Below are 9850 nucleotides of genomic sequence, written 5' to 3' on the forward strand. Positions count from 1 at the left end.
GCATGTCCGATCACCGGTCTTAACCATTTTTTTTTTCAATTTAGATGCCATGGTCGCACTTGACCACGGCATCTAAAGGCTTAAATGACTGTTTGCCAGTCACAGACATTACCCGCGGGCCTCTGCTGTTTGAAACAGCAGAGACCTGCCAGCTATGGTGCATGCTGAAAGTGTAAGTGGGCGCCATGTTTAAAGACCCTCCCAGCACCGTACATGTGTGGCGCTGGGAACCTGAGGTTTAATTATAGAAAATATACTTACAAATTTTCTCAACTGCACATGGGTTTAATTTGATGGCTAAACAATTCTCGGGTCAGTTTTCAGTTTTCCATCAGAAAGGACCCTCAGGAGAGAGGATAGAAACAGATTCCTACAATTCTGTCTATGCTTACGTCATATACCTCGTGTTAACTGTACATTATGCAAGAGTGCAATTGCTTCTCTTGGATGCCGTAATCACAAAATTTATTGTGATCATCAGACTGTTGATGCAAAAACTGTGTGTAATAAATCTCAGCGGACGTTCTTCTTATTTTGATATGCTTGCTTTAATTCATCAATTCAAAGGATATAGTACAAGAACGCGTTGCGGTTCATATAGCTTTCACCAAGTATAGTCCTAAAGGTATATTCACACATGATATATTTCTGCCACAGAAAATCACTTCAGTACATCAGAATGGTGTTGTTTCTGCAGAATACACATTGATTTCTGAATGTCAAATTCAGATGAAAATATCAGTAACATTTGCAGTGTGTGAAGACCCCTAACAAGGACAATTGTCATTATTAGGCTACGTTCACATGAACATATTTTGTTTCCGTGTCCGTTCCGTGTTTTTTGCTGATTAAAGAGGACACATTCATTTCAATGGGTCCGCAAAAAATGCAGACAGCCCGCCGTGTGCTGTCCTGCAGTGTGCTGTCCGCATCCGTATGTCCGTTCCTTAGCACTGCAAAAAATATAGAGCATGTCCTATTTTTGTCTGTTTTGCGGACAAGGATAGGTATTGTTACAATGAATCCGCCAAAAAAACGGATCGTGTGAGTGTAGCCTTAAAGGGCTGATTTTCCTTGTGCCGTGCAACTCCAATTAAAATGGGAAAATATAAAGAAAAACATGCATAATATAATAGGCTATGAAATAGTGGGAAAGTAAACACTTATAAAAAAATTTAAAAAAATAATGAAAATACAGAGTAAAACATGGCAAATAACAAATTCACCATTGTTACAAGTCTAGCTCCAATCCAATTCCCTAAATCAGACAATAACCAAAATTAAAATAAAAAAATGGCAAATACAAATATAATATCTATTTTAGTGTCCAACCATAGAAACATTTGCTGGAATTTAAAAGATAATTTCATAATACTATAGTTCTTTTACAGTTGCAAGAAAAAAATATGTGAACCCTTTGGAATGATATGGATTTCTGCATAAATTGGTCATAAAATGTGATCTGATCTTCATCTAAGTCACAATACTAGACAATTACAGTCTGCTTAAACTAATAACACACAAAGAATTAAATATTAGCATGTTTTTATTGAACACACCATGTAAACATTCGCAGTGCAGGTGGAAAAAGTATGTGAACCCCTAGACTAATGACATCTCCAAGAGCTAATTGGAGTGAGGTGTCAGCCAACTGGAGTCCAATCAATGAGATGAGATTGGAGGTGTTGGTTACAGCTGCCCTGCCCTATAAAAAACACACACCAGTTCTGGGTTTGCTTTTCACAAGAAGCATTTCCTGATGTGAATGATGCCTTGCACAAAAGAGCTCTCAGAAGACCTACGATTAAGAATTGTTGACTTGCATAAAGCTGGAAAGGGTTATAAAAGTATCTCCAAAAGCCTTGCTGTTCATCAGTCCACGGTAAGACAAATTGTCTATAAATGGAGAAAGTTCAGCACTGCTGCTACTCTCCCTAGGAGTGGCCGTCCTGTAAAGATGACTGAAAGAGCACAGTGCAGACTGCTCAATGAGGTGAAGAAGAATCCTAGAGTGTCAGCTAAAGACTTACAAAAGTCTCTGGCATATGCTAACATCCCTGTTAGCGAATCTACGATACGTAAAACACTAAACAAGAATGGATTTCATGGGAGGATACCACAGAGGAAGCCACTGCTGTCCAAAAAAAACATTGCTGCATGTTTACAGTTTGCACAAGAGCACCTGGATGTTCCACAGCAGTTCTGGCAAAATATTCTGTGGACAGATGAAACCAAAGTTGAGTTGTTTGGAAGAAATACACAACACTATGTGTGGAGAAAAATAGGCACAGCACACCAACATCAAAACCTCATCCCAACTGTAAAGTATGGTGATGGGGGCATCTTGGTTTGGGGCTGCTTTGCTGTGTCAGGGCCTGGACGGATTGCTATCATCGAAGGAAAATTAATTCCCAAGTTTATCAAGACATTTTGAAGGAGAACTAAAGGCCATCTGTCCACCAGCTGAAGCTCAACAGAAGATGGGTGTTGCAACAGGACAATGACCCAAAGCATAGAAGTACAAACCGGATTCAAAAAAAGTTGGGACACTATACAAATCGGGAATAAAAACTGAATGCAATGATGTGGAGGTGCCAACTTCTAATATTTTATTCAGAATAGAACATAAATCACGGAACAAAAGTTTAAACTGAAAAAATGTACCATTTAAAGGGAAAAATATGTTGAATCAGAATTTCATGGTGTCAACAAATCCCCAAAAAGTTGGGACAAGGCCATTTTCACCACTGTGTGGCATCTCCCCTTCTTCTTACAACACTCAACAGACGTCTGGGGACCGAGGAGACCAGTTTCTCAAGTTTAGAAATAGGAATGCTCTCCCATTCTTGTCTAATACAGGCCTCTAACTGTTCAATCGTCTTGGGCCTTCTTTGTTGCACCTTCCTTTTTATGATGCACCAAATGTTCTCTATAGGTGAAAGATCTGGACTGTAGACTGGCCATTTCAGTACCTGGATCCTTCTCCTACGCAGCCATGATGTTGTGATTGATGCAGAATGTGGTCTGGCATTATCTTGTTGAAAAATGCAGGGTCTTCCCTGAAAGAGATGACCTCTGGATGGGAGCATATGTTGTTCTAGAACCTGAATATATTTTTCTGCATTGATGGTGCCTTTCCAGACATGCAAGCTGCCCATGCCACACGCACTCATGCAACCCCATACCATCAGAGATGCAGGCTTCTGAACTGAGCGTTGATAGCAACTTGGGTTGTCCTTGTCCTCTTTGGTCCGGATGACATGGCGTCCCAGATTTCCAAAAAGAACTTTGAATCGTGACTCGTCTGACCACAGAACAGTCTTCCATTTTGCCACACTCCTTTTTAAATGATCCCTGGCCCAGTGAAAACGCCTGAGCTTGTGGATCTTGCTTAGAAATGGCTTCTTCTTTGCACTCTAGAGTTTCAGCTGGCAACGGCGGATGGCATGGTGGATTGTGTTCACTGACAATGGTTTCTGGAAGTATTCCTGAGCCCATTCTGTGATTTCCTTTACAGTAGCATTCCTGTTTGTGGTGCAGTGTCGTTTAAGGGCCCGGAGATCACGGGCATCCAGTATGGTTTTGCGGCCTTGACCCTTACGCACAGAGATTGTTCCAGATTCTCTGAATCTTTGGATGATGTTATGCACAGTTGATGATGATAGATGCAAAGTCTTTGCAATTTTTCGCTGGGTAACACCTTTCTGATATTGCTCCACTATCTTTCTGCGCAACATTGTGGGAATTGGTGATCCTCTACCCAACTTGGCTTCTGAGAGACACTGCCACGCTGAGAAGCTCTTTTTATACCCAATCATGTTGCCAATTGACCTAATTAGTGTTAATTGGTCTTCCAGCTCTTCGTTATGCTCAAATTTACTTTTTCCAGCCTCTTATTGCTACTTGTCCCAACTTTATTGGGATTTGTTGACACCGTGAAAATTGGAATCAACTTATTTTTGATAAACGTTTGATATGTCATCTACGTTCTATTACAAATAAAATATTGACATTTGCCATCTCCACATCATTGCATTCAGTTTTTATTCACAATTTGTTTAGTGTCCCAACTTTTTTGGAATCCGGTTTGTAAATCGACAACAGAATGGCTTAAACAGAAGAAAATACGCCTTTTGTAGTGGCCCAGTCAGAGTCCTGACCTCAACCCTATTGAGATGCTGTGTCATGACCTCAAGAAAGCGATTCACACCAGACATCCCAAGAATATTGCTGAAATGAAACAGTCTGTAAAGAGGAATGGTCAAGAATTACTCCTGACCGTTGTGCACATCTGAACTGCAACTACAGGAAATGTTTGGTTGAAGTTATTGCTGCCAAGGAGGTTCAACCAGTTATTAAATCCAAGGATTCACATACTTTTTCCACCTGCACTGTGAATGTTTACATGGTGTGTCCAATAAAAACATGGTAACATTTAATTTTTTGTGTTTTATTAGTTTAAGCAGACTGTGATTGTCTATTGTTGTGACTTAGATAAAGATCAGATCACATTTTATAACCAATTTGTGCAGAAATCCATATCACTCCAAAGGGTTCACATACTTTTTCTTGCAACTGTAAATGAATAAATATTAAACACAGCAAAGCATATTTGCTACTGAATATTGTAGGGGGGTAATAATTCAATTAAAAATTATTAATTATGGTCATAAAAATAATTAACCATAAAAAAAAAAAAATTATAAAATTTGTCATAAATTCTTAAAATCATGACCTGGTGAATTGTAGACAACCTAATTGATACAATTCACATGTGAGTCTGACTATTTCCTCAGATAATTAAGTTCTTTTTGACGTGAGATGACGTCAATGATAAACAGGTATTATAAAAATATGCAGATTTATTGGTTACAAAGTTATAAACATAGATAAGTAAATAAACACAATGATACATGCAAATGAATATATATAGCGTTAATATAAAGCATTACAAGCTTAACAATACATGTAAGTGGAAATAACTTGTCACATTATACACAAGCTATTATTAGGTTAGGATATCAAAATAGAAACATAAGTTATATACATTACTTCTGTTCAGAGAAAACCTCATGATATCAAGATGGGCATGTCTAATCCTAGACATCAATATAGAATGCTAAATACATTCTGCCCCCCCTAACCAACTACACATCACATGGCTTCAAGATGGGCACGTCCATCCAAGGATATAACTTAGAAGAGATAACTGTATCCTTCTGCCCCATCCTGGACTATTTTCACATATATTAATTTGGTAAGACTATTAAGACAAATAACAGGGATCTAGGATCTTAAATGGGAAGGACTTGAAACAAGTCTTTCCCGTGGGAATCCATCACTTAGCTTGGCGAAGAATGTTCTATCAATAAATAAATTGTATATATATATATATATATATATACAATCATTTAATGCTTTGCTAGATTATGAGTCTTGATTCTTCTGCAGGTAGAATGAAGCCTCTCAATATCCTAAGACTACATCTCAATATGGAGATGATCAATTAATTTAATCATTTATTTATTCGCCAATCTAGATGGTATAATTTCCCCCACACTATCAAATTAGTCTTAATAAAATGAAATATCATTTTCTGTGTCTCTTACCAAGTCCTAGTAGGAATCTCACTTCTGCTCCTAGGAAAGCTTGGTGGTCCATCATAGCACATCTCACCATGGCTTCCATCTTGATAGACCCCTCTAGAGAGCTTTACTTGTTTTCTTCTCTCTCTCTCTCTCTCTCTCTCTCTCTCTCTCTCTCTCTCCTTTTCTCCTTTTTTTTATTTTTCCTTTCTCCCTTCTGTGTATGGCTTATGATCACAAACTTATCAGTTAGACACACCTTCCTAGTTTGGAACTTTCCAATCATTGTCGGATGGACGTGACCATTGATAAAAATGTGACATCATAACCTTACCCAGAATGCACTTTTGTTACTGTTGTAATGTCACCTACTCATACCTAGGTGGCACTGCTGTATAAGCTATTTGCATCATAGTATAAAGGGTTAACTTATGTAAGTCTGAATATACATTTGACCTTAAAAGCTTTAATTCAAAGCCATAGGGATTAATTCTGACACTTGTAGCAATAAGAGACAGACCTCTAGGCGTCTCTCTGAATGTTTCTCACACTGTTGATTTATGGACTATGATAGTATGTGAATGGCCTTGTTTTCTCACAGAGATATCAGTAACCCCTGTCACACCAAAGATACGATTCATTGTTACAAAATACACATCTTTACAGACACTCTTTTTGAGATGAATATTCTCCTAATGAGAAATATATAATATACTGGATGCATGTTGTCTTCATAATATATAACAATATAATATAATATTTATATATATATATATATATATATTATATGTCCTACTGATTGTCTTATGCTAAGGACTAACTAAGGCTCATTAAATGAATACATGAATATTATATATTTTGCTTCATTAATAAATGCCTAATTGTATAGGTGATTATCACCAGCTGCATAGAGCTTATCTTTATCTCCCGTCATAAATTTAAAAGTAGACAAGGAGGACCTTACTTCGGCCTACTCAAGATATACAAAATTGCAACTATAGTCAAGCATGGCACTTAAAGGTAATGAACATCCATCTTGACAATAATGAATTGGATATCAATGCTTTTACCTATGAAAAGGCACAACAATATAAGTATAAAACAAACCTAAATCTAATATATAAAGCTGTATGTATGTGTGCATGTCCGCTAAAGGAATCTGCACCCTCACATTTACAATAACGACATTTGAAACATCAGGTGTCCGGGAATGTTTTAGAGCAGGTCTCAGCTCTCTAGAACATACCGTTCCTGAGATATTCCCCAAAAATGCATTAGCCAATAGAAGCTTGGTCACATTAGGCTACTTTCACACCTGCGTTCGGTGCTGATCCGTCTTGTATCTTCACAGACGGATCCGCACCGATAATGCAAACACTTGTATCCGTTCATAATGGATCCGTTTGCATTATTCATTAAAAAAAAGTCTAAGTCAAAACGGATCCGTCTTGACTTACATTGAAAGTCAATGGGGGACAGATCCATTTTCAATTGCACCATAATGTGTCAGTGAAAACGGATCCGTCCCCATTGACTTACATTGTAAGTCAGGACGGATCCGCTTGGCTCCGCATCGTCAAGCGGACACCAAAACGCTGCAAGCTGCATTTTAGTGTCCGCCTCAAAAGTGGAACGGAGACCAAACGCAGCCAAATTGATGCATTCTGAATGGATCCTTATCCATTCAGAATGCATTGGGGCTGAACTAATCCATTTTGGGCCGCTTGTGAGAGCCCTGAAACGGATCTCACAAGCTGACCCAGAAACGCCAGTGTGAAAGTAGCCTTACCCTTATCAGCCAAAAGAAGCTTGGTCACATGACCCTTATCAGCCAATAGAAGCTCACAGGTCCTCCAGTCTCCACATACACAGTATTACTCCAGGTTTTGATAACAACCCAGCCATTTATCTTCACTGCTGTAGGAGAGCTTTAAAGGAAATCTGTCACCAGGATAATTGCTATTGAAGTAAAGCCATGGCCTAATAGCACTTAGTACCTTATTTCCAGATGTGCCTTTGTTCCAGCAATAGATGTTTTTAACCTCTGAAAATCCACTTTATTTGGTATGTAAATGAGCCAGTAAGGTGCCAAGAGGGGCGTCACTCTTGCAGGAAGGAGCCCAGAAACGCCCCCAGACACAATGTGTCCACCCTTAAAAAGACTTAAAACCCTGCCCCCAGGTCCCACTAAGCCACGCCCAAATTTGGTTAGGCCACGCCCCCTCGCACTCCTGAGCCGACGAGGATTGAAAAGATGAAGGTAAAAATCAACTTCTGTCAGCTGCAGAGGTGGGAGGGAGGGTGACTTTCTCCCTGCAGCTTACACTCAGACAGAGTGCTGCTCTCTTAAAGAGAGCTGTTCAAAAGGACACGCCTCCAATCTGGTTAGGCAACGCCCCCAATCTGGTTAGGCAACGCCCCCTCCCGGATCGGACTCACTTTCAGCTTCTGCGCATGCGCCCGGCACCCATAGCTTTCTATTGGGCATGCGCGGGATCTCGGAACGTCGGGGACAGCAGAAGCCACCCAGCGAAGTGAATATTGATGAGCTGGGCGGCGCTTCAAAACGGCGGTTGGGGGGCGGCTGGCTGGGCAGAAGTGAAGCTGAAACGCCACCTCTTGGGCAGAAAGAAAAGCGATTACTTCAGGTTATAAAACATGAGTTTGCTGTATTTATAAGGTGGACAGGGGTTATACTTATATGTTTTTAATACACATTAGAAGACCTGTGCATGCATATATATAGATAATTATGCTTATTGGGCCTGTCAGTGTCCCTTTAAAATCAACTTATAGGTCACGCTAAGCCACACCCCCTCCACTCAGTCGAAGGATTGAAAAAATGAAGGTAAAAATCTACTTCTGTTAGCTGCAGAGGAGGGAGGGAGGGTGACTTTCTCCCTGTAGCTCACACTCAGACAGTACAGTGCTGTTGTCTTAGAGTGAGCTTTTCAAAAGGACATGCCCCGATCCAGTAAAGGCCACTGTTAAGGGGGCGGGCCCCTGTGGAGGTCACTGTCAAGTGGGTGGTATGCTGTGAAAGTCCCTGTTAAAGGGAAGGCAGCTGTAAAGGTCAAAGTTAAGGGGGTGGGCTTCTGTGGAGGTCCAATTTTAAGGGATGGGGCACTGTGGGGGGGTCAGTGTTAAGGGCTGTGAAGGTCTCTGTTTTGGGGGTGGTGTGCTGTAGATGTCACTGTTATAGTGGATAGTGTTGATATCTTTTAACGACACATTCAAACGTTAAATGAAATAGATTAAATATACCCAAGGGAAGCCGAGTCTTTCAGCTAGTTTTAATATAAATCTGAATACAAAACTAATCTAAATGTATTTAGAAAAAAAGCAGAAATGTATCTGTTATTGATGGGATAATGGGATATTTTTGCAATATTTTACAATCTATGAGCTACTTTTTAAAATTTTGATATTTAAAATGTACCATCTAATTATGATGTAACAATGTTAAAGCATATTATTTACTTTTTTATTGAATACAACAGATTTCCCCTACTTATTTCTATACACATTTACAGTATATTCCAGCAGTAGTGAGCCATCTGGCATGCACCTGTTCATGCCTGGAAGGGGTCGAGGAATATGAAATGGGAAATGACATTGGCATAAAATACAGTAGTTGGAAATTAGCTTAAACAAGAGATCGCTGTAGAAGCAAATAAAGCACACAGCTCCACACAAAAAAAAGACATTATGGTTTATTAATATTCAACCTTATGTTATATAATGGTAGACAATTAGGACAGAATAAATTTGTTTAAAAGTTGATGTGATATTGCATTTATGGTACAATGTAGATGAACATTTTTAATATCTATGAAGGATTATGCATACCAAGTTCAGAAAATGTGCTTATTTTCTCGAATACAGCACTCTAGAGTATACAGCTTGTGCTATCATTATCCTTAATTTCCTTTAGCCAATATTCAAATATTTCTCTTTGGAATTTCAATAGGTCAAACCTACATATAATTTACATTTTAATATTATCTAAAGTGGAGATTCCACAACACCTTGGGAAAAATCTTATTCAGTATTATAATTCTCACGCTTTTCATAAAACATTTACAGCGATATAAACCATAAAAAAGAAAAATCTTTGTTAATAAAGCCTTAATTAATAATTCAATAATATATACTTAACTCTTTAGAAGAAACAGCATGTCTTGCTACCAGATCACTGAATGCTCAGGTCATAATGGACATAATACAGCAATCTACTAGTAAAGTAGTCACAATCCTAGCAGATT

The sequence above is a fragment of the Bufo bufo genome, chromosome 7, assembly GCF_905171765.1.
Source record: "Bufo bufo chromosome 7, aBufBuf1.1, whole genome shotgun sequence".
Lineage (NCBI taxonomy): Eukaryota > Metazoa > Chordata > Amphibia > Anura > Bufonidae > Bufo > Bufo bufo.